Source organism: Leptinotarsa decemlineata, unplaced genomic scaffold (assembly GCF_025532065.1).
Source record: "Leptinotarsa decemlineata unplaced genomic scaffold, Ldec_3_MD MMD2_tig00026307_RagTag_RagTag, whole genome shotgun sequence".
NCBI lineage: Eukaryota > Metazoa > Arthropoda > Insecta > Coleoptera > Chrysomelidae > Leptinotarsa > Leptinotarsa decemlineata.
Window position 1 is genome coordinate 9,537,887 of NW_027412681.1, and position 27,720 is coordinate 9,565,606.

At 37.8% G+C, this 27,720-nt stretch overlaps 1 protein-coding gene and 4 long non-coding RNA genes across 18 annotated transcripts in view; 1 reads left to right on the top strand and 4 right to left on the bottom strand.

Annotated features, from left to right (window-relative positions):
- The window catches only part of LOC111512269 (phospholipid phosphatase homolog 1.2 homolog), an 87,006-nt gene that overhangs the window by 54,560 nt on the left and 4,726 nt on the right, over window positions 1-27,720 (top strand). The window lies entirely within an intron of this gene.
- On the bottom strand, window positions 1,067-2,084 carry LOC141485024 (uncharacterized). Its single transcript, XR_012466967.1, has 2 exons — window positions 2,001-2,084; window positions 1,067-1,613 (listed from the first exon to the last, which is right to left on the bottom strand). It is a non-coding gene; the product is annotated as an uncharacterized lncRNA (long non-coding RNA).
- On the bottom strand, window positions 6,651-8,517 carry LOC141485023 (uncharacterized). The gene is made up of 3 exons (XR_012466966.1): window positions 8,378-8,517; window positions 8,187-8,289; window positions 6,651-7,896 (listed from the first exon to the last, which is right to left on the bottom strand). It is a non-coding gene; the product is annotated as an uncharacterized lncRNA (long non-coding RNA).
- LOC141485021 (uncharacterized) lies at window positions 16,956-19,885 on the bottom strand. 3 transcript variants are annotated; one of them, XR_012466961.1, is made up of 4 exons: window positions 19,777-19,885; window positions 17,688-19,656; window positions 17,497-17,599; window positions 16,956-17,206 (listed from the first exon to the last, which is right to left on the bottom strand). It is a non-coding gene; the product is annotated as an uncharacterized lncRNA (long non-coding RNA). The 3 variants fall into 3 exon arrangements; XR_012466962.1 differs by lacking the exon at window positions 19,777-19,885 and having other exon boundaries at window positions 17,688-19,388; window positions 19,447-19,461; XR_012466963.1 differs by lacking the exon at window positions 19,777-19,885 and having other exon boundaries at window positions 16,956-16,971; window positions 17,688-17,918.
- Window positions 22,847-23,735, bottom strand: LOC141485022 (uncharacterized). Of its 2 annotated transcripts, none has more exons than XR_012466965.1 (3): window positions 23,508-23,735; window positions 23,317-23,419; window positions 22,847-22,865 (listed from the first exon to the last, which is right to left on the bottom strand). It is a non-coding gene; the product is annotated as an uncharacterized lncRNA (long non-coding RNA). The 2 variants fall into 2 exon arrangements; XR_012466964.1 differs by lacking the exon at window positions 22,847-22,865 and adding an exon at window positions 23,011-23,026.

Sequence of the window (27,720 nt, forward strand, 5' to 3'; positions counted from 1 at the left end):
CCTCTTTTTTGTCTGAGGTTTCGGTGCCGGCCAAAACAACGCCTTTTTGAAAGACCTAGGAACTTTAAATTGACTATCGAATTGACTAGACTGACCACTTGGAGAAGGTGTGACTTTGTTGTTAATGACATAAGTACCAGATGTACTCGGTTGGGGATCAATTACTGGTGTTAGCTCATAATGCTATTACCAAGTGACGTTGACTGACTATGCTTTGATGGTGTGCTGTGAACGGGGGACGACTGTACCATATTTTCACCATCTTTGTCACTTCTCTGAATATCTTCGCCAATGGTTTTATCCGAATTTGTTTGGACATCCAGTTTCCATTCTTTCCATATGGTGAAAAGGGACTTTTCCTCAACCGGGCCCTTCCATTTATCATTTTCGTTTTCATTTAGAGATATTTCGAACATATTTATTCTTTCCTTACCCACCCTGTTCTCGAAGTACTTCAATGCAAGCACAGACTGTTTTATTGTAATACTAGATGTGACAGAAGACTCTGAATCAATTTTATCTGTATTGTTTTTAGCACTAATTTTTTTGAAGTGGACATTTTCAACATTAAACGGATGTAACCCGGAAGCTTCGAACCCATTTTGAATAGTTTCTTCAGTAATATGAGACAAATCCATACTTAATTTCTGAATGCCAGTTTTAAGGGCCTCAAACAGATACATCCATTAGCTGGAGTAAATGCATGGAATTTGGATATAAGGCTATCAATTCAATTCCATTTTGGGCACAAAAGTTAGACACATGCATGGTTTGATGAGAAACGTGCCCATTCACAATAAACAACACTGGTTTTGCGTTGTTTTCTTTTATTAGCCATGAAGAAAATATATTAGTCATGTATTCGTAAAAACCACTCCAACATATCCAACCATTTTCTGAAGTTCCTAAGCCCCAACCTGTTGGAACACTTTGAGATATAGCCTCTAGAATTCTTTCATATGCCAAAACAATCATTGGCGGAGCAATTTTTCCAGCACCATTGGCTGTAAGCAATACCGTTACGTTTTATTTCTCGTCTCCAGCAGAACGGTAAACATTTTCATTCCCTTTTGTGGCCAAAAACCTTACCCTCTTTCGGGGATAAATAGAACGCGTTTTCATCAGCGTTGAAAATATAATCAAACAAATGTTTCGACTCTAGGTATTCTTTAATCTCAGTAAACCAATTTCGAATTTGATTTTCAGTCACACTCTCTCGACTTGGAGTTAAATTTTGTGATACTCTTTGGGAGATTTCGGGATGTCTTTAAAAAAAAAAACGAAAACATTTGTCACTGGGGCGGTTCTTTATGAATGTTTTAGCCCTTGTTGTAGAATTTGTGATTTTTTGAACAGTATCTGAAAGTTGCTCCTTCGACACAGGAAAATGCCTTTTAGACAACTTTATGATCCAGTCTACAAGAGTGAACTCCTCTTCTTTCGTAAGGATTGTTGAAGATCCCATGGGACAAACCAGTGGCGACTTTCCATCTCTTTTATGTCTCAAGGTACCCCATGGTTTTTGGCTGCAACAGCTGCAGGAATACCCTTTTTAACGTCGGCTAGTGCTTTGGACATTTGTTCTGTAGTATAGTCCCGTTTGGGCTCCATTTCTGGAATTTAAAATATTGTTTGCTAAATATGACCAATTATTGCCACTTGCAAACCAATGATGGCCACCAGTGGCAATAACTGGTTAGAGTATTATGTGGGCAATAAAATAAATAGTGGCAACATTGCAATCTTAAATGCATTATTCCTAGAATATAGGTAGTAAAAAATATGCAAAACCAGTGATGGCCACTAATGGCAATAATTGGTTGTTATAATATTTTGTGATACCAGTTATTGCCAAGCTTGTTTTTTAAGGAAACCATTACCCTAAAATAATTAAAATACAAAATATTTATACTCTAAGGTACCTAAAATAAGTAACAATACACAAGTAAAAAAAAATTGGTTATTATAAATTTGTAGCAAGAAATTACAAATGTGCCTACCTTGAAATTTACACAGCAAAAACGAGAAAACACATCGGAATTTTACACTGACACCGATAACATGTGGTTTACAACAAAAGTGACGTGAACGAGAAGCTTGTTCAATTGTACATAGTTGCCAAATACTATCGGTTACTAATAATTGCATCAAATAATATACTATTTTGAAATGTTTCCTTAATTTTCAAGTTTTTCTGACGAAGTGGCAATGCATGGTAGAGTGGCGACGACTGGTAGTTTACGATGTCTAACAGATCTTTTTACAGGTCACTGTCATTTGAATCATCATATGCAGAGACTCTGACTGTCAGAAAACAGTGTGTGTCGCCTTTGTTTGGAAAATGATGAAACAGCAGAGCACATACTTCGTGCCCGCCCCACTGAAAACAAAATCGTTTTAAATTTCTGATTGGGCAGTATTGTTAACCTATTGCAAAGTTGAAGTTAAAACTGGGCACACCAGTTCACTTTCGGAGATACTGCCACTGGAAATTTGAAACTGGTGACTATTTTAGGAAACCATTTTTGCTAAAAATAAACTAGTGAAATATGTCGATCGTAAATGGCGGTTCTTTATTCACCCATTTGAAATATTTCTAGGAAACCTATTCCACCAAATGATTCCTTTTTTTTAAATAATGTTCTAAATACTTCAATAGAGTTTATTGGCAATACCGGGAGACATCAAATTTGAGTTACGATGCCAAATTTTGAAAATTTGAATGAAACAAAAGTTAACACCCAATCTGGAAAACTATTCAGAATTCTAACATCCGTTATAACTCAGATTATTATGATTTAACAGCACGTTTACGTTGTGAAACATAAAAAATAGACCCTCTGCAAGGTTTTTCCGCAAATTTGTAGTCGTCAAGAAGTATTAGTAGTGTTACGTTTTCCCCGAGGGTTGACCAATCAAACCTAACTTTATTTCACTTTGAATACAACAAACACTTCAACTAAAAGTATCAGTGGCACCCGACGTAATTTTTTTAGGGCATGATTTACGAGAGTCGATATGACATCACATAATTTTCTAGAAGATTACATTATAATAGCCACTTCTTAAGTTCTTGAGCAGTATAACTCCTCTGGTCGAAAACTATTTTGACCAAAAGAACAGAACAGAAAAAACATTACATTCTTGAATATTGAATAAAGAAAATAATTTTTGTCTAATTTCTAATAAGTATATAATTTGGTACGACCAGTTCAATATGAATTTCTACAAAATTAATAGGTCATCAATCGAACAAACATTACATTCTTAATGAATGTTGTAACGAGTGATACATTTTTTGTCAGTTCTAGTTATTCAAGTTGAATGTACCTTTAACAAGATTTAGTTATAGATTTGTTTTTGTGTCACTATTGATTAAAAAATGGTGTCATTTCACAATTATTTTTAAACACGAAGAAAATTTCTAATATATAGCCGATTTATCAATTTTGTTGTGGCCTCATCCCTGAAAGTGAACCGAAGCGCTAAAATTTCTTTTCAGATCCCTTATCATCGAAACAACATTCAAAATTCCAATTGAATGTTTTTCAGAAACTAGCGCGAACCACAAAAACGGAATTTTAAAAATCGTTACTTTGGAACTATGAACTGTCAATGAAAAACCAAAAATACGCTACTGACTTCATCAAGAGGTGAAGACAATCCGTCGTAATTACGTGATGATCTATGATCTCTTTCAATTGGAATATTATTCATGTGAAACCACATTCAACGTCTTTTACAACTGTCTTCAGGCTGTAACGGTCTAAATTTACTTGTAAATATTGTAGATATTGTTCGTTTATTTACTATGGAATCGACAGAATTGTCATTTATTGATGACGAACTTTTCGTCACAGCTAGGGACACATCTGGTTTGTCAGTGTGCCCGACCTACATTTTCAAAGAAGTTGTTACGTTTCAATTTAGCACTAGATCAAACTGCTCTTATGTGACCTTTCAAAACCACTACCTTACCTTTTAAGATCTTTATTCAGAGGATATTAACAATGTAATTCAGTTACAAGTTCATTTTATTCATTTAACATCATAGTAATGGGAATCTTCCGTTCCATAGAAAACCATACCTGAAATGTATAAGAATAAATGTATGCTCCCTGACTAACTGCTTTGACCAGTACTTACGCGTTCTCCTATTGCCAATCGACATTGGAGATCCGAAATTCCTCGCTAGGTTGAAATAGTTGTTATTGTTTGTTTCTCAGTTTTCTTCACCTATCATTTTTTTCAGCCGTTGTCTGCCTTATTCCCTATACCTTTCCGAGAATATTTCTTGCATAGATTGTTATTCATCACTTCCAGAAGGTTTACTGACATATTAGAGCCATATCGCCTGAAAAACAATATTAGTTACCTCTGGGTTTCTGAATACTGTTTGATATTTTCGGTAAATATTCTGCATAATATGAATGCTCTAATATTTGTACTGAAAGGGAAGGTTATGGCGACTTACCTTATATGTTTCTATTCCATCGCATGAATAAGGATTGGTAAATAGTTGAAAATAGGTTGGAACAATATATTTTGTAAATATTCGTAAACAAGGTTAAGAGACAGCTGTTGGTTGACATCTGCCGAACTTTCGTAGTGTCGTTCCGTCGACTTACACCGAACTAGTTCTACAGTTGTTCACGGGTGAGGGATTGATCGGTTACTCAAGTTGTCAAGGGTTGTTTTAGGGTTGCATTGCCTTGAGAAGGAGTTTTGATGGGTCATGGACTTGTTGATGATGTATCAAGTGGCTGTGGAGGAATTGTTAGATTTATGATGTTGTGCACAGCGCCCCCTTGGTGCTTGTAGTGTAGATTGGATGCACTGTGGCAACAACTGGTTAGCTGTCAGATGTGGCATTCTCTTAGTATTTTTGGAAGTTAGCCTTCGGTGAGCTTGGTTCGGAGTTCAAAGGGTATCATCAGACTGATTGTAGGATATATTTGGTTGTATTTGTGCCATCCTTCACGGGGATTATTTCTACAAGTCAGGATTGTATAGTGGAAGACTGATTGGTCATTTTGGTGTGGATATTTGCAGTCGGAAACTTAAGCTCTTTTGAGGATTTGTGGTGGATACCGAACTCGTGCCAGGTGGAAGGATTTCCGAAATTAGGTATGTCTGAATCACTGTCGCATCTCTCATGTGATCTTAGCTATGATATCACTTCTTCAATTCTACAACCTTCGTTTCTCGTCTCTAGATTCATAAGAAACAGAAGGCCCTCAGTCACTCATCAAGTCCCAGCAGGACTTCCGTGCAGAACACCGCACACGAAGAATCGTATAGAAAACCCCTTGGCCAGGGTAAGAATTTTACCATTAAATGTGTTTTAAATGATTTTAGTAATTTCTGGTTCCATCGTTATATCTCAACTGAATATTAGTATTGAAGAGAGGTTTCAACACTCATTCAATTTTCTTGATTTTTACGGATCATATGGTTATACAGGGCACCCAAAAATATACTCTTGTTATCTTGCTACTTTGCTTGATGAAAATATACCAGGGGTATTGATTAGTCAAATAGTCCTATTGAATGGGGGTTGAATCTCACCTTGTTTCATCTGATTCTGATTGAGAATTTTCTTCCGTAGGGTTGTTCTTCCTGTTTTTCTTCCTGCTTTTCTTCCTGCTTTTTTTGTCTTCGTCAAGGGTTCCTGTTTTCCTTTATTTTCTTTCTGGATCTTATTTGGTGATCCATTACTGGTCCAGCTTGTCGTGCCCTACAGGGTGATCTATCTTGGTGGTGCTACAGGGTGATCCATCTCCGCCGTACTACAGGGTGATCCACCGGTGCTACAGGGTGATCTATCTTGGTGGTGCTACAGGGTGATCCACCGGTGCTACAGGGTGATCCATCTCCGCCATACTACAGGGTAGCCTAACACCATATACCGGGTGGCCCAAAAGGAGCACGCAAGTTATAATTGATTTAATTGAATATTTGTGATATACTGAGATATTTGAATAATTGTTGCCCTTATGTTTATTGATACCTGTTGATATAGTGTTTGTTTATCGTTTATTGATTAAGAGTTTGTTATTGATACCTGATTGACATAGATATTTGTGAAACGGAAATTGAGGTATATTCTTCCTTTCACGATTGCTGATTGACACCGATGCGCCTACGCCTGAGCTCACGCGACGCAAACGAGTTTGTCTTACCATCCGATACTAGTATTTACGATTTCACCTACTCAATTTTCGTGGTAGTTTTACTCGACGTATTGTAGTTTTTTTTTTGAGCGTCGTTACTACCGTAATTTATGGCTGATTGAATTCGTGGTTAGATACACCGCGCTCTTGTATGGACATTTGAACATCGCGTAGTAGTGTGAATATTGCATTGTTGTCTTAGAAGCGTTGTTGGTTAATCCATGTAAGTTAGGATTACTGAATAAATCATATTGGGGATTTTTATCTTTTATTTCCAATATTAATTGGTAAGTTATTGATATTGTGAGTTACTTAGGGTATCTGGAGGATTAAATTTACCTGGCGCCCATTAAGATCTATTTGAAATTTGCTAAGTTGTTTAACCCACTCCCGTCTCCACTGTTTAGCTTAGCCGCGGATACCCATCTGTATTATTTGTTACCGACAGATGATTTAGTCCCCTCTTGTGACATTTACAACGTGGCGCCCCACGTTGGGCGCCAAAATGTCACCTCACAAACCACAAGAGGGGACTAAATCATCTGTCGGTAACAAATAAGACAGATGGGTATCCGCGGCTAAGCTAAACAGTGGAGACGGGAGTGGGTTAAACAACTTAGCAAATTTCAAATAGATCTTAATGGGCGCCAGGTAAATTTAATCCTCCAGATACCCTAAGTAACTCACAATATCAATAACTTACCAATTAATATTGGAAATAAAAGATAAAAATCCCCAATATGATTTATTCAGTAATCCTAACTTACATGGATTAACCAACAACGCTTCTAAGACAACAATGCAATATTCACACTACTACGCGATGTTCAAATGTCCATACAAGAGCGCGGTGTATCTAACCACGAATTCAATCAGCCATAAATTACGGTAGTAACGACGCTCAAAAAAAAAACTACAATACGTCGAGTAAAACTACCACGAAAATTGAGTAGGTGAAATCGTAAATACTAGTATCGGATGGTAAGACAAACTCGTTTGCGTCGCGTGAGCTCAGGCGTAGGCGCATCGGTGTCAATCAGCAATCGTGAAAGGAAGAATATACCTCAATTTCCGTTTCACACATATCTATGTCAATCAGGTATCAATAACAAACTCTTAATCAATAAACGATAAACAAACACTATATCAACAGGTATCAATAAACATAAGGGCAACAATTATTCAAATATCTCAGTATATCACAAATATTCAATTAAATCAATTATAACTTGCGTGCTCCTTTTGGGCCACCCGGTATATGGTGTTAGGCTACCCTGTAGTATGGCGGAGATGGATCACCCTGTAGCACCGGAGATGGATCACCCTGTAGCACCACCAAGATAGATCACCCTGTAGCACCGGTGGATCACCCTGTAGTACGGCGGAGATGGATCACCCTGTAGCACCACCAAGATAGATCACCCTGTAGGGCACGACAAGCTGGACCAGTAATGGATCACCAAATAAGATCCAGAAAGAAAATAAAGGAAAACAGGAACCCTTGACGAAGACAAAAAAAAGCAGGAAGAAAAGCAGGAAGAAAAAAAAGCAGGAAGAAAAAAAACAGGAAGAAAAAAAAAGCAGGAAGAAAAAAAAGCAGGAAGAAAAGCAGGAAGAAAAACAGGAAGAAAAACAGGAAGAAAAACAGGAAGAAAAACAGGAAGAAAAACAGGAAGAAAAAAAAGCAGGAAGAAAAGCAGGAAGAAAAGCAGGAAGAAAAACCCTACGGAAGAAAATTCTCAATCAGAATCAGATGAAACAAGGTGAGATTCAACCCCCATTCAATAGGACTATTTGACTAATCAATACCCCTGGTATATTTTCATCAAGCAAAGTAGCAAGATAACAAGAGTATATTTTTGGGTGCCCTGTATAACCATATGATCCGTAAAAATCAAGAAAATTGAATGAGTGTTGAAACCTCTCTTCAATACTAATATTCAGTTGAGATATAACGATGGAACCAGAAATTACTAAAATCATTTAAAACACATTTAATGGTAAAATTCTTACCCTGGCCAAGGGGTTTTCTATACGATTCTTCGTGTGCGGTGTTCTGCACGGAAGTCCTGCTGGGACTTGATGAGTGACTGAGGGCCTTCTGTTTCTTATGAATCTAGAGACGAGAAACGAAGGTTGTAGAATTGAAGAAGTGATATCATAGCTAAGATCACATGAGAGATGCGACGGTGATTCAGACATACCTAATTTCGGAAATCTTTCCACCTGGCACGAGTTCGGTATCCACCACAAATCCTCAAAAGAGCTTAAGTTTCCGACTGCAAATATCCACACCAAAATGACCAATCAGTCTTCCACTATACAATCCTGACTTGTAGAAATAATCCCCGTGAAGGATGGCACAAATACAACCAAATATATCCTACAATCAGTCTGATGATACCCTTTGAACTCCGAACCAAGCTCACCGAAGGCTAACTTCCAAATACTAAGCGATTGCCACATCTGACAGCTAACCAGTTGTTGCCACAGTGCATCCAATCTACACTACAAGCACCAAGGGGGCGCTGTGCACAACATCATACATCTATCAATTCCTCCACAGCCACTTGATACATCATCAACAAGTCCATGACCCATCAAAACTCCTTCTCAAAGCAATGCAACCCTAAAACAACCCTTGACAACTTGAGTAACCGATAAATCCTCCACCCGTGAACAACTGTAGAACTAGTTCGGTGTAAGTCGACGGAACGACACTACGAAAGTTCGGCAGATGTCAACCAACAGCTGTCTCTTAACCTTGTTTACGAATATTTACAAAATATATTGTTCCAACCTATTTTCAACTATTTACCAATCCTTATTCATGCGATGGAATAGAAACATATAAGGTAAGTCGCCATAACCTTCCCTTTCAGTACAAATATTAGAGCATTCATATTATGCAGAATATTTACCGAAAATATCAAACAGTATTCAGAAACCCAGAGGTAACTAATATTGTTTTTCAGGCGATATGGCTCTAATATGTCAGTAAACCTTCTGGAAGTGATGAATAACAATCTATGCAAGAAATATTCTCGGAAAGGTATAGGGAATAAGGCAGACAACGGCTGAAAAAAATGATAGGTGAAGAAAACTGAGAAACAAACAATAACAACTATTTCAACCTAGCGAGGAATTTCGGATCTCCAATGTCGATTGGCAATAGGAGAACGCGTAAGTACTGGTCAAAGCAGTTAGTCAGGGAGCATACATTTATTCTTATACATTTCAGGTATGGTTTTCTATGGAACGGAAGATTCCCATTACTATGATGTTAAATGAATAAAATGAACTTGTAACTGAATTACATTGTTAATATCCTCTGAATAAAGATCTTAAAAGGTAAGGTAGTGGTTTTGAAAGGTCACATAAGAGCAGTTTGATCTAGTGCTAAATTGAAACGTAACAACTTCTTTGAAAATGTAGGTCGGGCACACTGACAAACCAGATGTGTCCCTAGCTGTGACGAAAAGTTCGTCATCAATAAATGACAATTCTGTCGATTCCATAGTAAATAAACGAACAATATCTACAATATTTACAAGTAAATTTAGACCGTTACAATTCCCCCCTTGCCTCAAGAAAATTTACTAGCGTAAATTTTCATCAGCGCTAGCTGACTTTAGGTCTTTCGCATTCCATATCCCCTTATAATTACCGTCTTCATCTCTTAATTCATATGTCCACGGGGATACCCTTTTTTTTTTCAATATCAATGTTCCGTAGTGGTATCAATAGAATGCACAAAGATTACATACATTATCAAAAACGTCAATATTACAGTTACACTTAACAAGGACATGTCAACAATCACAAATTCACGTTTTCATGTATATATAAAAACATCAATACTATAGTTCAATAAAATAATGATAAAAACTTTAAAAACAAGCTTTTACTTAAGTGCCCTTCTCGTCTAATTCGATTGCCATCGTCAGAGAATGCCGCATCTCTTGAACAGTTCCTATAGCAATTTCTCTAACTCTAACCTCATACACGAGCTCATCTTGACTCAAACGGTTCACTAGCATTTTGCGGGACATGATAACAATCCCAATGAGACACAAAAAAAATATTAAAAAAAATGATCAAAATTTTTTTTTTTTCAAATTTATCAAAAAAAAATTTTTCCAAATTTATAAAAAAAAAAACTATGAAACGTTGTTTTAACGCGGCCCCAATTCCTGTGGAGGAATTGTTAGATTTATGATGTTGTGCACAGCGCCCCCTTGGTGCTTGTAGTGTAGATTGGATGCACTGTGGCAACAACTGGTTAGCTGTCAGATGTGGCATTCTCTTAGTATTTGGAAGTTAGCCTTCGGTGAGCTTGGTTCGGAGTTCAAAGGGTATCATCAGACTGATTGTAGGATATATTTGGTTGTATTTGTGCCATCCTTCACGGGGATTATTTCTACAAGTCAGGATTGTATAGTGGAAGACTGATTGGTCATTTTGGTGTGGATATTTGCAGTCGGAAACTTAAGCTCTTTTGAGGATTTGTGGTGGATACCGAACTCGTGCCAGGTGGAAGGATTTCCGAAATTAGGTATGTCTGAATCACTGTCGCATCTCTCATGTGATCTTAGCTATGATATCACTTCTTCAATTCTACAACCTTCGTTTCTCGTCTCTAGATTCATAAGAAACAGAAGGCCCTCAGTCACTCATCAAGTCCCAGCAGGACTTCCGTGCAGAACACCGCACACGAAGAATCGTATAGAAAACCCCTTGGCCAGGGTAAGAATTTTACCATTAAATGTGTTTTAAATGATTTTAGTAATTTCTGGTTCCATCGTTATATCTCAACTGAATATTAGTATTGAAGAGAGGTTTCAACACTCATTCAATTCTCTTGATTTTTACGGATCATATGGTTATACAGGGCACCCAAAAATATACTCTTGTTATCTTGCTACTTTGCTTGATGAAAATATACCAGGGGTATTGATTAGTCAAATAGTCCTATTGAATGGGGGTTGAATCTCACCTTGTTTCATCTGATTCTGATTGAGAATTTTCTTCCGTAGGGTTTTTCTTCCTGTTTTCTTCCTGTTTTTCTTCCTGTTTTTCTTCCTGTTTTTCTTCCTGTTTTTCTTCCTGTTTTTCTTCCTGTTTTTCTTCCTGTTTTTCCTTCCTGTTTTTCTTCCTGTTTTTCTTCCTGTTTTTCTTCCTGTTTTTCCTTCCTGTTTTTCTTCCTGTTTTTCTTCCTGTTTTTCTTCCTGTTTTTCTTCCTGTTTTTCTTCCTGTTTTTCTTCCTGTTTTTCTTCCTGTTTTTTCTTCCTGTTTTTCTTCCTGTTTTTCTTCCTGTTTTTCTTCCTGTTTTTCTTCCTGTTTTTCTTCCTGCTTTTCTTCCTGTTTTTTCTTCCTGTTTTTCTTCCTGCTTTTTCTTCCTGCTTTTTTTCTTCCTGTTTTTCTTCCTGCTTTTCTTCCTGTTTTTTTTTGTCTTCGTCAAGGGTTCCTGTTTTCCTTTATTTTCTTTCTGGATCTTATTTGGTGATCCATTACTGGTCCAGCTTGTCGTGCCCTACAGGGTGATCTATCTTGGTGGTGCTACAGGGTGATCCATCTCCGCCGTACTACAGGGTGATCCACCGGTGCTACAGGGTGATCTATCTTGGTGGTGCTACAGGGTGATCCATCTCCGGTGCTACAGGGTGATCCATCTCCGCCATACTACAGGGTAGCCTAACACCATATACCGGGTGGCCCAAAAGGAGCACGCAAGTTATAATTGATTTAATTGAATATTTGTGATATACTGAGATATTTGAATAATTGTTGCCCTTATGTTTATTGATACCTGTTGATATAGTGTTTGTTTATCGTTTATTGATTAAGAGTTTGTTATTGATACCTGATTGACATAGATATTTGTGAAACGGAAATTGAGGTATATTCTTCCTTTCACGATTGCTGATTGACACCGATGCGCCTACGCCTGAGCTCACGCGACGCAAACGAGTTTGTCTTACCATCCGATACTAGTATTTACGATTTCACCTACTCAATTTTCGTGGTAGTTTTACTCGACGTATTGTAGTTTTTTTTGAGCGTCGTTACTACCGTAATTTATGGCTGATTGAATTCGTGGTTAGATACACCGCGCTCTTGTATGGACATTTGAACATCGCGTAGTAGTGTGAATATTGCATTGTTGTCTTAGAAGCGTTGTTGGTTAATCCATGTAAGTTAGGATTACTGAATAAATCATATTGGGGATTTTTATCTTTTATTTCCAATATTAATTGGTAAGTTATTGATATTGTGAGTTACTTAGGGTATCTGGAGGATTAAATTTACCTGGCGCCCATTAAGATCTATTTGAAATTTGCTAAGTTGTTTAACCCACTCCCGTCTCCACTGTTTAGCTTAGCCGCGGATACCCATCTGTCTTATTTGTTACCGACAGATGATTTAGTCCCCTCTTGTGGTTTGTGAGGTGACATTTTTGGCGCCCAACGTGGGCGCCAAAAATTGTAATTGTAACGGTCTAAATTTACTTGTAAATATTGTAGATATTGTTCGTTTATTTACTATGGAATCGACAGAATTGTCATTTATTGATGACGAACTTTTCGTCACAGACTGCTCTTATGTGACCTTTCAAAAACACTACCTCACAAACCACAAGAGGGGACTAAATCATCTGTCGGTAACAAATAAGACAGATGGGTATCCGCGGCTAAGCTAAACAGTGGAGACGGGAGTGGGTTAAACAACTTAGCAAATTTCAAATAGATCTTAATGGGCGCCAGGTAAATTTAATCCTCCAGATACCCTAAGTAACTCACAATATCAATAACTTACCAATTAATATTGGAAATAAAAGATAAAGATCCCCAATATGATTTATTCAGTAATCCTAACTTACATGGATTAACCAACAACGCTTCTAAGACAACAATGCAATATTCACACTACTACGCGATGTTCAAATGTCCATACAAGAGCGCGGTGTATCTAACCACGAATTCAATCAGCCATAAATTACGGTAGTAACGACGCTCAAAAAAAAACTACAATACGTCGAGTAAAACTACCACGAAAATTGAGTAGGTGAAATCGTAAATACTAGTATCGGATGGTAAGACAAACTCGTTTGCGTCGCGTGAGCTCAGGCGTAGGCGCATCGGTGTCAATCAGCAATCGTGAAAGGAAGAATATACCTCAATTTCCGTTTCACAAATATCTATGTCAGTCAGGTATCAATAAACAAACTCTTAATCAATAAACGATAAACAAACACTATATCAACAGGTATCAATAAACATAAGGGCAAACAATTATTTAAATATCTCAGTATTGCACAAATTTTCAAATAAATCAATTATAACTTGCGTGCTCCTTTTGGGCCACCCGGTATATGGTGTTAGGCTACCCTGTAGTATGGCGGAGATGGATCACCCTGTAGCACCGGAGATGGATCACCCTGTAGCACCACCAAGATAGATCACCCTGTAGCACCGGTGGATCACCCTGTAGTACGGCGGAGATGGATCACCCTGTAGCACCACCAAGATAGATCACCCTGTAGGGCACGACAAGCTGGACCAGTAATGGATCACCAAATAAGATCCAGAAAGAAAATAAAGGAAAACAGGAACCCTTGACGAAGACAAAAAAAAAGCAGGAAGAAAAGCAGGAAGAAAAACAGGAAGAAAAGCAGGAAGAAAAGCAGGAAGAAAAGCAGGAAGAAAAGCAGGAAGAAAAACAGGAAGAAAAACAGGAAGAAAAACCCCTGGCCAAGGGGTTTTCTATACGATTCTTCGTGTGCGGTGTTCTGCACGGAAGTCCTGCTGGGACTTGATGAGTGACTGAGGGCCTTCTGTTTCTTATGAATCTAATTTCGGAAATCCTTCCACCTGGCACGAGTTCGGTATCCACCACAAATCCTCAAAAGAGCTTAAGTTTCCGACTGCAAATATCCACACCAAAATGACCAATCAGTCTTCCACTATACAATCCTGACTTGTAGAAATAATCCCCGTGAAGGATGGCACAAATACAACCAAATATATCCTACAATCAGTCTGATGATACCCTTTGAACTCCGAACCAAGCTCACCGAAGGCTAACTTCCAAATACTAAGAGAATGCCACATCTGACAGCTAACCAGTTGTTGCCACAGTGCGTCCAACCTACCCTACAAGCACCAAGGGGGCGCTGTGCACAACATCATAAATCTATCAATTCCTCCACAGCCACTTGAGACAATATCAACAAGTCCATGACCCATCAAAACTCCTTCTCAAAGCAATGCAACCCTTAAACAACCCTTGACAATTTGAGTAACCGATCAATCCCTCACCCGTGAACAACTGTAGAACTAGTTCAGTGTAAGTCGACGGAACGACACTACGAAAGTTCGGCAGATGTCAACCAACAGCTGTCTCTTAACCTTGTATATTATAATGTTTACAAAAGTATTCACTCCAACCTATTTTCAACTATTTACCAATCCTTATTTATGCGATGGAATAGAAACATATAAGGTAAGTCGTCACATCTTTCCCATTCAGTACGAATATTTGAACATTCATCTTATGCAGAATATTTACCGAAAATATCAAACAGTATTCAGAAACCAGAGCTAACTAATATTGTTTTTCAGGCGATATGGCTCTAATATGTCAGTAAACCTTCTGGAGTGATGAATAACAATCTATGCAAGAAATATTCTCGGAAAGGTATAGGGAATAAGGCAGACAACGGCTGAAAAAAATGATAGGTGAAGAAAACTGAGAAACAAACAATAACAACTATTTCAACCTAGCGAGGAATTTCGGATCTCCAACGTCGATTGGCAATAGGAGAACGCGTAAGTACTGGTCAAAGCAGTTAGTCAGGGAGCATACATTTATTCTTATACATTTCAGGTATGGTTTTCTATGGAACGGAAGATTCCCATTACTATGATGTTAAATGAATAAAATGAGCTTGTAACTGAATTACATTGTTAATATCCTCTGAATAAAGATCTTAAAAGGTAAGGTAGTGGTTTTGAAAGGTCACATAAGAGCAGTTTGATCTAGTGCTAAATTGAAACGTAACAACTTCTTTGAAAATGTAGGTCGGGCACACTGACAAACCAGATGTGTCCCTAGCTGTGACGAAAAGTTCGTCATCAATAAATGACAATTCTGTCGATTCCATAGTAAATAAACGAACAATATCTACAATATTTACAAGTAAATTTGGACCGTTACAATTCCCCCCTTGCCTCAAGAAAATTTACTAGCGTAAATTTTCATCAGCGCTAGCTGACTTTAGGTCTTTCGCATTCCATATCCCCTTATAATTACCGTCTTCATCTCTTAATTCATATGTCCACGGGGATACCCTTTTTTTTTTTCAATATCAATGTTCCGTAGTGGTATCAATAGAATGCACAAAGATTACATACATTATCAAAAACGTCAATATTTCAGTTACACTTAACAAGGACATGTCAACAATCACAAATTCACGTTTTCATGTATATATAAAAACATCAATACTATAGTTCAATAAAATAATGATAAAAACTTTAAAAACAAGCTTTTACTTAAGTGCCCTTCTCATCTAATTTGATTGCCATCGTCAGAGAATGCCGCATCTCTTGAACAGTTCCTGTAGCAATTTCTCTAACTCTAACCTCATACACGAGCTCATCTTGACTCAAACGGTTCACTAGCATTTTGCGTGACATGATAACAATTCCAATGAGACACAAAAAAAATATTAAATAAAATGATCAAAAAAAATTTTTTCAAATTTATCAAAAAATTTTTTTCCAAATTTAAAAAAAAAAGAACTATGAAGACGTTGTTTTAACGCGGCCCCACGACCCTGAGATTAAGAGTCTCATGCTCTACCGACTGAGCTAGCCGGTTACGTTACGCCCACGTTGGGCGCCAAAATGTCACCTCACAAACCACAAGAGGGGACTAAATCATCTGTCGGTAACAAATAAGACAGATGGGTATCCGCGGCTAAGCTAAACAGTGGAGACGGGAGTGGGTTAAACAACTTAGCAAATTTCAAATAGATCTTAATGGGCGCCAGGTAAATTTAATCCTCCAGATACCCTAAGTAACTCACAATATCAATAACTTACCAATTAATATTGGAAATAAAAGATAAAAATCCCCAATATGATTTATTCAGTAATCCTAACTTACATGGATTAACCAACAACGCTTCTAAGACAACAATGCAATATTCACACTACTACGCGATGTTCAAATGTCCATACAAGAGCGCGGTGTATCTAACCACGAATTCAATCAGCCATAAATTACGGTAGTAACGACGCTCAAAAAAAACTACAATACGTCGAGTAAAACTACCACGAAAATTGAGTAGGTGAAATCGTAAATACTAGTATCGGATGGTAAGACAAACTCGTTTGCGTCGCGTGAGCTCAGGCGTAGGCGCATCGGTGTCAATCAGCAATCGTGAAAGGAAGAATATACCTCAATTTCCGTTTCACAAATATCTATGTCAATCAGGTATCAATAACAAACTCTTAATCAATAAACGATAAACAAACACTATATCAACAGGTATCAATAAACATAAGGGCAACAATTATTCAAATATCTCAGTATATCACAAATATTCAATTAAATCAATTATAACTTGCGTGCTCCTTTTGGGCCACCCGGTATATGGTGTTAGGCTACCCTGTAGTATGGCGGAGATGGATCACCCTGTAGCACCGGAGATGGATCACCCTGTAGCACCACCAAGATAGATCACCCTGTAGCACCGGTGGATCACCCTGTAGTACGGCGGAGATGGATCACCCTGTAGCACCACCAAGATAGATCACCCTGTAGGGCACGACAAGCTGGACCAGTAATGGATCACCAAATAAGATCCAGAAAGAAAATAAAGGAAAACAGGAACCCTTGACGAAGACAAAAAAAAAGCAGGAAGAAAAGCAGGAAGAAAAACAGGAAGAAAAGCAGGAAGAAAAGCAGGAAGAAAAGCAGGAAGAAAAGCAGGAAGAAAAACAGGAAGAAAAACAGGAAGAAAAACCCTACGGAAGAAAATTCTCAATCAGAATCAGATGAAACAAGGTGAGATTCAACCCCCATTCAATAGGACTATTTGACTAATCAATACCCCTGGTATATTTTCATCAAGCAAAGTAGCAAGATAACAAGAGTATATTTTTGGGTGCCCTGTATAACCATATGATCCGTAAAAATCAAGAAAATTGAATGAGTGTTGAAACCTCTCTTCAATACTAATATTCAGTTGAGAAATAACGATGGAACCAGAAATTACTAAAATCATTTAAAACACATTTAATGGTAAAATTCTTACCCTGGCCAAGGGGTTTTCTATACGATTCTTCGTGTGCGGTGTTCTGCACGGAAGTCCTGCTGGGACTTGATGAGTGACTGAGGGCCTTCTGTTTCTTATGAATCTAGAGACGAGAAACGAAGGTTGTAGAATTGAAGAAGTGATATCATAGCTAAGATCACATGAGAGATGCGACAGTGATTCAGACATACCTAATTTCGGAAATCCTTCCACCTGGCACGAGTTCGGTATCCACCACAAATCCTCAAAAGAGCTTAAGTTTCCGACTGCAAATATCCACACCAAAATGACCAATCAGTCTTCCACTATACAATCCTGACTTGTAGAAATAATCCCCGTGAAGGATGGCACAAATACAACCAAATATATCCTACAATCAGTCTGATGATACCCTTTGAACTCCGAACCAAGCTCACCGAAGGCTAACTTCCAAATACTAAGAGAATGCCACATCTGACAGCTAACCAGTTGTTGCCACAGTGCATCCAATCTACACTACAAGCACCAAGGGGGCGCTGTGCACAACATCATAAATCTAACAATTCCTCCACAGCCACTTGATACATCATCAACAAGTCCATGACCCATCAAAACTCCTTCTCAAAGCAATGCAACCCTAAAACAACCCTTGACAACTTGAGTAACCGATCAATCCCTCACCCGTGAACAACTGTAGAACTAGTTCGGTGTAAGTCGACGGAACGACACTACGAAAGTTCGGCAGATGTCAACCAACAGCTGTCTCTTAACCTTGTTTACGAATATTTACAAAATATATTGTTCCAACCTATTTTCAACTATTTACCAATCCTTATTCATGCGATGGAATAGAAACATATAAGGTAAGTCGCCATAACCTTCCCTTTCAGTACAAATATTAGAGCATTCATATTATGCAGAATATTTACCGAAAATATCAAACAGTATTCAGAAACCCAGAGGTAACTAATATTGTTTTTCAGGCGATATGGCTCTAATATGTCAGTAAACCTTCTGGAAGTGATGAATAACAATCTATGCAAGAAATATTCTCGGAAAGGTATAGGGAATAAGGCAGACAACGGCTGAAAAAAATGATAGGTGAAGAAAACTGAGAAACAAACAATAACAACTATTTCAACCTAGCGAGGAATTTCGGATCTCCAACGTCGATTGGCAATAGGAGAATGCGTAAGTACTGGTCAAAACAGTTAGTCAGGGAGCATACATTTATTCTTATACATTTCAGGTATGGTTTTCTATGGAACGGAAGATTCCCATTACTATGATGTTAAATGAATAAAATGAACTTGTAACTGAATTACATTGTTAATATCCTCTGAATAAAGATCTTAAAAGGTAAGGTAGTGGTTTTGAAAGGTCACATAAGAGCAGTTTGATCTAGTGCTAAATTGAAACGTAACAACTTCTTTGAAAATGTAGGTCGGGCACACTGACAAACCAGATGTGTCCCTAGCTGTGACGAAAAGTTCGTCATCAATAAATGACAATTCTGTCGATTCCATAGTAAATAAACGAACAATATCTACAATATTTACAAGTAAATTTAGACCGTTACAATTGTAACGGTCTAAATTTACTTGTAAATATTGTAGATATTGTTCGTTTATTTACTATGGAATCGACAGAATTGTCATTTATTGATGACGAACTTTTCGTCACAGCTAGGGACACATCTGGTTTGTCAGTGTGCCCAACCTACATTTTCAAAGAAGTTGTTACGTTTCAATTTAGCCCTAGATCAAACTGCTCTTATGTGACCTTTCAAAAACACTACCTTTCCTTTTAAGATCTTTATTCAGAGGATATTAACAATGTAATTCAGTTACAAGTTCATTTTATTCATTTAACATCATAGTAATGGGAATCTTCCGTTCCATAGAAAACCATACCTGAAATGTATAAGAATAAATGTATGCTCCCTGACTAACTGCTTTGACCAGTACTTACGCATTCTCCTATTGCCAATCGACGTTGGAGATCCGAAATTCCTCGCTAGGTTGAAATAGTTGTTATTGTTTGTTTCTCAGTTTTCTTCACCTATCATTTTTTTTTCAGCCGTTGTCTGCCGTATTCCCTATACCTTTCCGAGAATATTTCTTGCATAGATTGTTATTCATCACTTCCAGAAGGTTTACTGACATATTAGAGCCATATCGCCTGAAAAACAATATTAGTTACCTCTGGGTTTCTGAATACTGTTTGATATTTTCGGTAAATATTCTGCATAATATGAATGCTCTAATATTTGTACTGAAAGGGAAGGTTATGGCGACTTACCTTATATGTTTCTATTCCATCGCATGAATAAGGATTGGTAAATAGTTGAAAATAGGTTGGAACAATATATTTTGTAAATATTCGTAAACAAGGTTAAGAGACAGCTGTTGGTTGACATCTGCCGAACTTTCGTAGTGTCGTTCCGTCGACTTACACCGAACTAGTTCTACAGTTGTTCACGGGTGAGGGATTGATCGGTTACTCAAGTTGTCAAGGGTTGTTTTAGGGTTGCATTGCTTTGAGAAGGAGTTTTGATGGGTCATGGACTTGTTGATGATGTATCAAGTGGCTGTGGAGGAATTGTTAGATTTATGATGTTGTGCACAGCGCCCCCTTGGTGCTTGTAGTGTAGATTGGATGCACTGTGGCAACAACTGGTTAGCTGTCAGATGTGGCATTCTCTTAGTATTTGGAAGTTAGCCTTCGGTGAGCTTGGTTCGGAGTTCAAAGGGTATCATCAGACTGATTGTAGGATATATTTGGTTGTATTTGTGCCATCCTTCACGGGGATTATTTCTACAAGTCAGGATTGTATAGTGGAAGACTGATTGGTCATTTTGGTGTGGATATTTGCAGTCGGAAACTTAAGCTCTTTTGAGGATTTGTGGTGGATACCGAACTCGTGCCAGGTGGAAGGATTTCCGAAATTAGGTATGTCTGAATCACTGTCGCATCTCTCATGTGATCTTAGCTATGATATCACTTCTTCAATTCTACAACCTTCGTTTCTCGTCTCTAGATTCATAAGAAACAGAAGGCCCTCAGTCACTCATCAAGTCCCAGCAGGACTTCCGTGCAGAACACCGCACACGAAGAATCGTATAGAAAACCCCTTGGCCAGGGTAAGAATTTTACCATTAAATGTGTTTTAAATGATTTTAGTAATTTCTGGTTCCATCGTTATATCTCAACGGAATATTAGTATTGAAGAGAGGTTTCAACACTCATTCAATTTTCTTGATTTTTACGGATCATATGGTTATACAGGGCACCCAAAAATATACTCTTGTTATCTTGCTACTTTGCTTGATGAAAATATACCAGGGGTATTGATTAGTCAAATAGTCCTATTGAATGGGGGTTGAATCTCACCTTGTTTCATCTGATTCTGATTGAGAATTTTCTTCCGTAGGGTTTTTCTTCCTGCTTTTCTTCCTGCTTTTTTTGTCTTCGTCAAGGGTTCCTGTTTTCCTTTATTTTCTTTCTGGATCTTATTTGGTGATCCATTACTGGTCCAGCTTGTCGTGCCCTACAGGGTGATCTATCTTGGTGGTGCTACAGGGTGATCCATCTCCGCCGTACTACAGGGTGATCCACCGGTGCTACAGGGTGATCTATCTTGGTGGTGCTACAGGGTGATCCATCTCCGGTGCTACAGGGTGATCCATCTCCGCCATACTACAGGGTAGCCTAACACCATATACCGGGTGGCCCAAAAGGAGCACGCAAGTTATAATTGATTTAATTGAATATTTGTGATATACTGAGATATTTGAATAATTGTTGCCCTTATGTTTATTGATACCTGTTGATATAGTGTTTGTTTATCGTTTATTGATTAAGAGTTTGTTATTGATACCTGATTGACATAGATATTTGTGAAACGGAAATTGAGGTATATTCTTCCTTTCACGATTGCTGATTGACACCGATGCGCCTACGCCTGAGCTCACGCGACGCAAACGAGTTTGTCTTACCATCCGATACTAGTATTTACGATTTCACCTACTCAATTTTCGTGGTAGTTTTACTCGACGTATTGTAGTTTTTTTTGAGCGTCGTTACTACCGTAATTTATGGCTGATTGAATTCGTGGTTAGATACACCGCGCTCTTGTATGGACATTTGAACATCGCGTAGTAGTGTGAATATTGCATTGTTGTCTTAGAAGCGTTGTTGGTTAATCCATGTAAGTTAGGATTACTGAATAAATCATATTGGGGATTTTTATCTTTTATTTCCAATATTAATTGGTAAGTTATTGATATTGTGAGTTACTTAGGGTATCTGGAGGATTAAATTTACCTGGCGCCCATTAAGATCTATTTGAAATTTGCTAAGTTGTTTAACCCACTCCCGTCTCCACTGTTTAGCTTAGCCGCGGATACCCATCTGTCTTATTTGTTACCGACAGATGATTTAGTCCCCTCTTGTGGTTTGTGAGGTGACATTTTACGTGGTAGTTTTACTCGACGTACGCTAGTAAATTTTCTTGAGGCAAGAGGGGACTAAATCATCTGTCGGTAACAAATAATACAGATGGGTATCCGCGGCTAAGCTAAACAGTGGAGACGGGAGTGGGTTAAACAACTTAGCAAATTTCAAATAGATCTTAATGGGCGCCAGGTAAATTTAATCCTCCAGATACCCTAAGTAACTCACAATATCAATAACTTACCAATTAATATTGGAAATAAAAGATAAAAATCCCCAATATGATTTATTCAGTAATCCTAACTTACATGGATTAACCAACAACGCTTCTAAGACAACAATGCAATATTCACACTACTACGCGATGTTCAAATGTCCATACAAGAGCGCGGTGTATCTAACCACGAATTCAATCAGCCATAAATTACGGTAGTAACGACGCTCAAAAAAAAAACTACAATACGTCGAGTAAAACTACCACGAAAATTGAGTAGGTGAAATCGTAAATACTAGTATCGGATGGTAAGACAAACTCGTTTGCGTCGCGTGAGCTCAGGCGTAGGCGCATCGGTGTCAATCAGCAATCGTGAAAGGAAGAATATACCTCAATTTCCGTTTCACAAATATCTATGTCAATCAGGTATCAATAACAAACTCTTAATCAATAAACGATAAACAAACACTATATCAACAGGTATCAATAAACATAAGGGCAACAATTATTCAAATATCTCAGTATATCACAAATATTCAATTAAATCAATTATAACTTGCGTGCTCCTTTTGGGCCACCCGGTATATGGTGTTAGGCTACCCTGTAGTATGGCGGAGATGGATCACCCTGTAGCACCGGTGGATCACCCTGTAGCACCACCAAGATAGATCACCCTGTAGCACCGGTGGATCACCCTGTAGTACGGCGGAGATGGATCACCCTGTAGCACCACCAAGATAGATCACCCTGTAGGGCACGACAAGCTGGACCAGTAATGGATCACCAAATAAGATCCAGAAAGAAAATAAAGGAAAACAGGAACCCTTGACGAAGACAAAAAAAGCAGGAAGAAAAGCAGGAAGAAAAACAGGAAGAACAACCCTACGGAAGAAAATTCTCAATCAGAATCAGATGAAACAAGGTGAGATTCAACCCCCATTCAATAGGACTATTTGACTAATCAATACCCCTGGTATATTTTCATCAAGCAAAGTAGCAAGATAACAAGAGTATATTTTTGGGTGCCCTGTATAACCATATGATCCGTAAAAATCAAGAAAATTGAATGAGTGTTGAAACCTCTCTTCAATACTAATATTCAGTTGAGATATAACGATGGAACCAGAAATTACTAAAATCATTTAAAACACATTTAATGGTAAAATTCTTACCCTGGCCAAGGGGTTTTCTATACGATTCTTCGTGTGCGGTGTTCTGCACGGAAGTCCTGCTGGGACTTGATGAGTGACTGAGGGCCTTCTGTTTCTTATGAATCTAGAGACGAGAAACGAAGGTTGTAGAATTGAAGAAGTGATATCATAGCTAAGATCACATGAGAGATGCGACAGTGATTCAGACATACCTAATTTCGGAAATCCTTCCACCTGGCACGAGTTCGGTATCCACCACAAATCCTCAAAAGAGCTTAAGTTTCCGACTGCAAATATCCACACCAAAATGACCAATCAGTCTTCCACTATACAATCCTGACTTGTAGAAATAATCCCCGTGAAGGATGGCACAAATACAACCAAATATATCCTACAATCAGTCTGATGATACCCTTTGAACTCCGAACCAAGCTCACCGAAGGCTAACTTCCAAAAATACTAAGAGAATGCCACATCTGACAGCTAACCAGTTGTTGCCACAGTGCATCCAATCTACACTACAAGCACCAAGGGGGCGCTGTGCACAACATCATAAATCTAACAATTCCTCCACAGCCACTTGATACATCATCAACAAGTCCATGACCCATCAAAACTCCTTCTCAAGGCAATGCAACCCTAAAACAACCCTTGACAACTTGAGTAACCGATCAATCCCTCACCCGTGAACAACTGTAGAACTAGTTCGGTGTAAGTCGACGGAACGACACTACGAAAGTTCGGCAGATGTCAACCAACAGCTGTCTCTTAACCTTGTTTACGAATATTTACAAAATATATTGTTCCAACCTATTTTCAACTATTTACCAATCCTTATTCATGCGATGGAATAGAAACATATAAGGTAAGTCGCCATAACCTTCCCTTTCAGTACAAATATTAGAGCATTCATATTATGCAGAATATTTACCGAAAATATCAAACAGTATTCAGAAACCCAGAGGTAACTAATATTGTTTTTCAGGCGATATGGCTCTAATATGTCAGTAAACCTTCTGGAAGTGATGAATAACAATCTATGCAAGAAATATTCTCGGAAAGGTATAGGGAATAAGGCAGACAACGGCTGAAAAAAATGATAGGTGAAGAAAACTGAGAAACAAACAATAACAACTATTTCAACCTAGCGAGGAATTTCGGATCTCCAATGTCGATTGGCAATAGGAGAACGCGTAAGTACTGGTCAAAGCAGTTAGTCAGGGAGCATACATTTATTCTTATACATTTCAGGTATGGTTTTCTATGGAACGGAAGATTCCCATTACTATGATGTTAAATGAATAAAATGAACTTGTAACTGAATTACATTGTTAATATCCTCTGAATAAAGATCTTAAAAGGTAAGGTAGTGGTTTTGAAAGGTCACATAAGAGCAGTTTGATCTAGTGCTAAATTGAAACGTAACAACTTCTTTGAAAATGTAGGTCGGGCACACTGACAAACCAGATGTGTCCCTAGCTGTGACGAAAAGTTCGTCATCAATAAATGACAATTCTGTCGATTCCATAGTAAATAAACGAACAATATCTACAATATTTACAAGTAAATTTAGACCGTTACAAGGCATAATTCAACTACCCAATATATTCCTACAAAATAGGTTAAAATAGACGTTTTCGTCTAAGGTGAATCGACCCATACAAACGACAACCCTCAAAAGCCGAAACTTGTTCAAACCAAGGACCGGCGTCTCATTTTTCAATGTTTCATTTCTAGTACAGATCAGAGGTACATACTGATCACCCATTCTTCAATAATCTATCCGGCTTTCAGAATAACTTGGTTCAATGAGTGGAACTAACCAGTCGCAATTATACCACACTCCATGTGGTATAATTGTGAAATATGTTGCACATTTTATACTACTCGTTATACTATGTTATACGTGTTATTTCGGAAAATACCCTGAAATGTTGGATCAATAACATGAAAACGTCCATATCTGTTTACTGATTATTCCTGGTAGTGAAGGTCAGTGAAAATTGAGAAGTGAAGTACAAAATTACGACAGCTACCAATTCGTGTTTAAGACCGTACATGCTCCTTGACAGCTTGAGCCACAAGGACGAGATGAAGTTTTGAAAGAAACACTACAAGGTTCCTCACACCACAAGCCGAGGGTTCCGGGCGTCATCAACAGTGCTAATTGATCCATCAGGAAAACCTTGACATCTCATTGGTTTTCAGTTTCGATCTCTCTAGTTTCGTCAGTATCTAATTCATCTTGGAACATTTAAACTAGTGCCAGTGTCTAGTTTGTCTCTTTACTTCAGCTTCAGTCATGTGTAAACTCTTGTTTACCAACCCAACGCTGTCAGACAGAATAGATTGATCGGTCGCTATTGTATTGTCAGAAACCTAATCAAATCATCTTAAGGAACAATTCATTCAGTTTAATGGACTGGCATCTATCAGAAAACAACTACTTCCCTGGCTAATACTATGAAGGGCGTTGGATTATATCCGGCAGCTGTCAGTGCAGAATTCTCCACTGAAGTTATTTCTGCGTATGCTGTTGGCGATATAACTGCCGCAATATATTGTTAATTATTGAAACACACTTGCAAACCGGTTTCGGGCTGATTGGCCACTCATCAGTGCGAAGTTGAAAATCTGTTGAAAATCTTTTTTTCCGTTAATCAGCTGTCGCCCCCATACGAACGACAACTCCCAAAAGTTGAGAAATTTGTTCGAGCTAAGGACTACCGAGGTATCATCTTTTAACGTGTGATTCCCAACAAGGTAGTGTCTATCATCAACATAAAGTCGATGATTTCTGATAATTGAAAATCGAAATCCGGCAGAGTATCATTCCTCGAACAAAGCTGAAGCGGACAACAAATACAAGGTTGCCTGTGAACGAGGTAACCAACCGCATATCCGAAACTTGCCCAATTCCTCGTATAAAGAAAGTAGGGAGTTGAGACTGGCCTGAACGAATTGTTTCTTTAGATTTTAGATGATTTGATTTAAAGCCAGTCTTCAAATCAAGAAACCTAATCTCCCACGATTGGAAAATCTTTGATCAACAATTCCGCTAATGAAATTGAAAAAAATAAATGATCTTCGTAAAATGGCTCATCAAAAATCATTGTTAATAGGGTACTGAAACATTTTCTCCGAGAAATAACAACATGAAATTTTCAATTGTAATGTTTTTTCTTCTTCCTCAAAGATTATCAGTTGGAACAATAGTGAGTTCAGTTTAAGAAATTGCGGGTCATTGAATACTTAGTTATGCATTCTTCAACTATTGTACTGTCATCTATAGACACGTGATAGGTAAACTTATTGTTGAAAATTACTAAAAATAGTACTGATTCACTAAGATCATTTTCGCTTTCTTGAGGGTTGTTATCTCACTTCTGATCGACAAAAGACAATGCCACTATTATGTATCTTTCAGTGGCGTCACATATAATTTCGTTCTTGCATTAGTCATATCCTCTAGTATTATCGTGAATAGTTTTGATAGATAAACACATTGAAGTACTTAGTTGTCCGTGATTGCCACATTCACAACAGCAATAAAACCCAATGATAATGTCGGTTTCATTTTATTTTATCATCGCTTCACAGAAAATGTGAATGTGTTTCAATTCAGATCATCTCTGTTTCGAAGATCATAAAATCAGTTTGCAAATATGAGATTTTAGGTATGGTTTGGCAGCCAAACTGCTCTTGCAAACCCAATTTTCAATATTGATCGCCGAGTGAGCAGCGCTTTATGCTTGTGAGCCTGATAAATAAAGATTTTCACAAACATGCGAGGTTATATTGATTTTGTAGGCATATCTACTAATGAAAACGAGGCAGCAATGTTAGAATTTCAAGTTCACTGGTTTTTATACCTCCGAAACTTGAAGAGTTGGTGTTGATTTTTTTGTTTCATTCAATAGTTTCACCACTATTTAAAAAACCATTTATTATTTACCATTTGAAAAATACCCAGGCATTGACTAGAATTTAAATGTAGCTCTGTGGAAAATGTCAATATATCATAATGATTTTAATTTGGAATTATACTTTATGATGAGATTTTTACTGAACAACTCACAAAACAGATGTGTTTCACTACACAATAGCATCTTCAGGCGTGGTCATCTGAGAAAAAACGTGTTGCGATTTCGTAAACTCTTCAGTAAAAATCTCAAAAAGTTTTAAGTACTTGAATACGTTATGAATTTTCACCAAGTAAGAGTTAGGCTGGAAAACTCGTAAGCTAACATAGAAAAACATGTTTTTATCAAATTTGATTCTATTATTCAATATAGTTTACTTTGAGGGCGATACAACGATTATTTATAGCTGTCATATTTTTTAAACCATTTTTATAGTACGATTTTTTTAAGTCTCAAAGTTGGCCTCAGTTTTAACGATTACCTGTTTATCGGCGCTAATTTC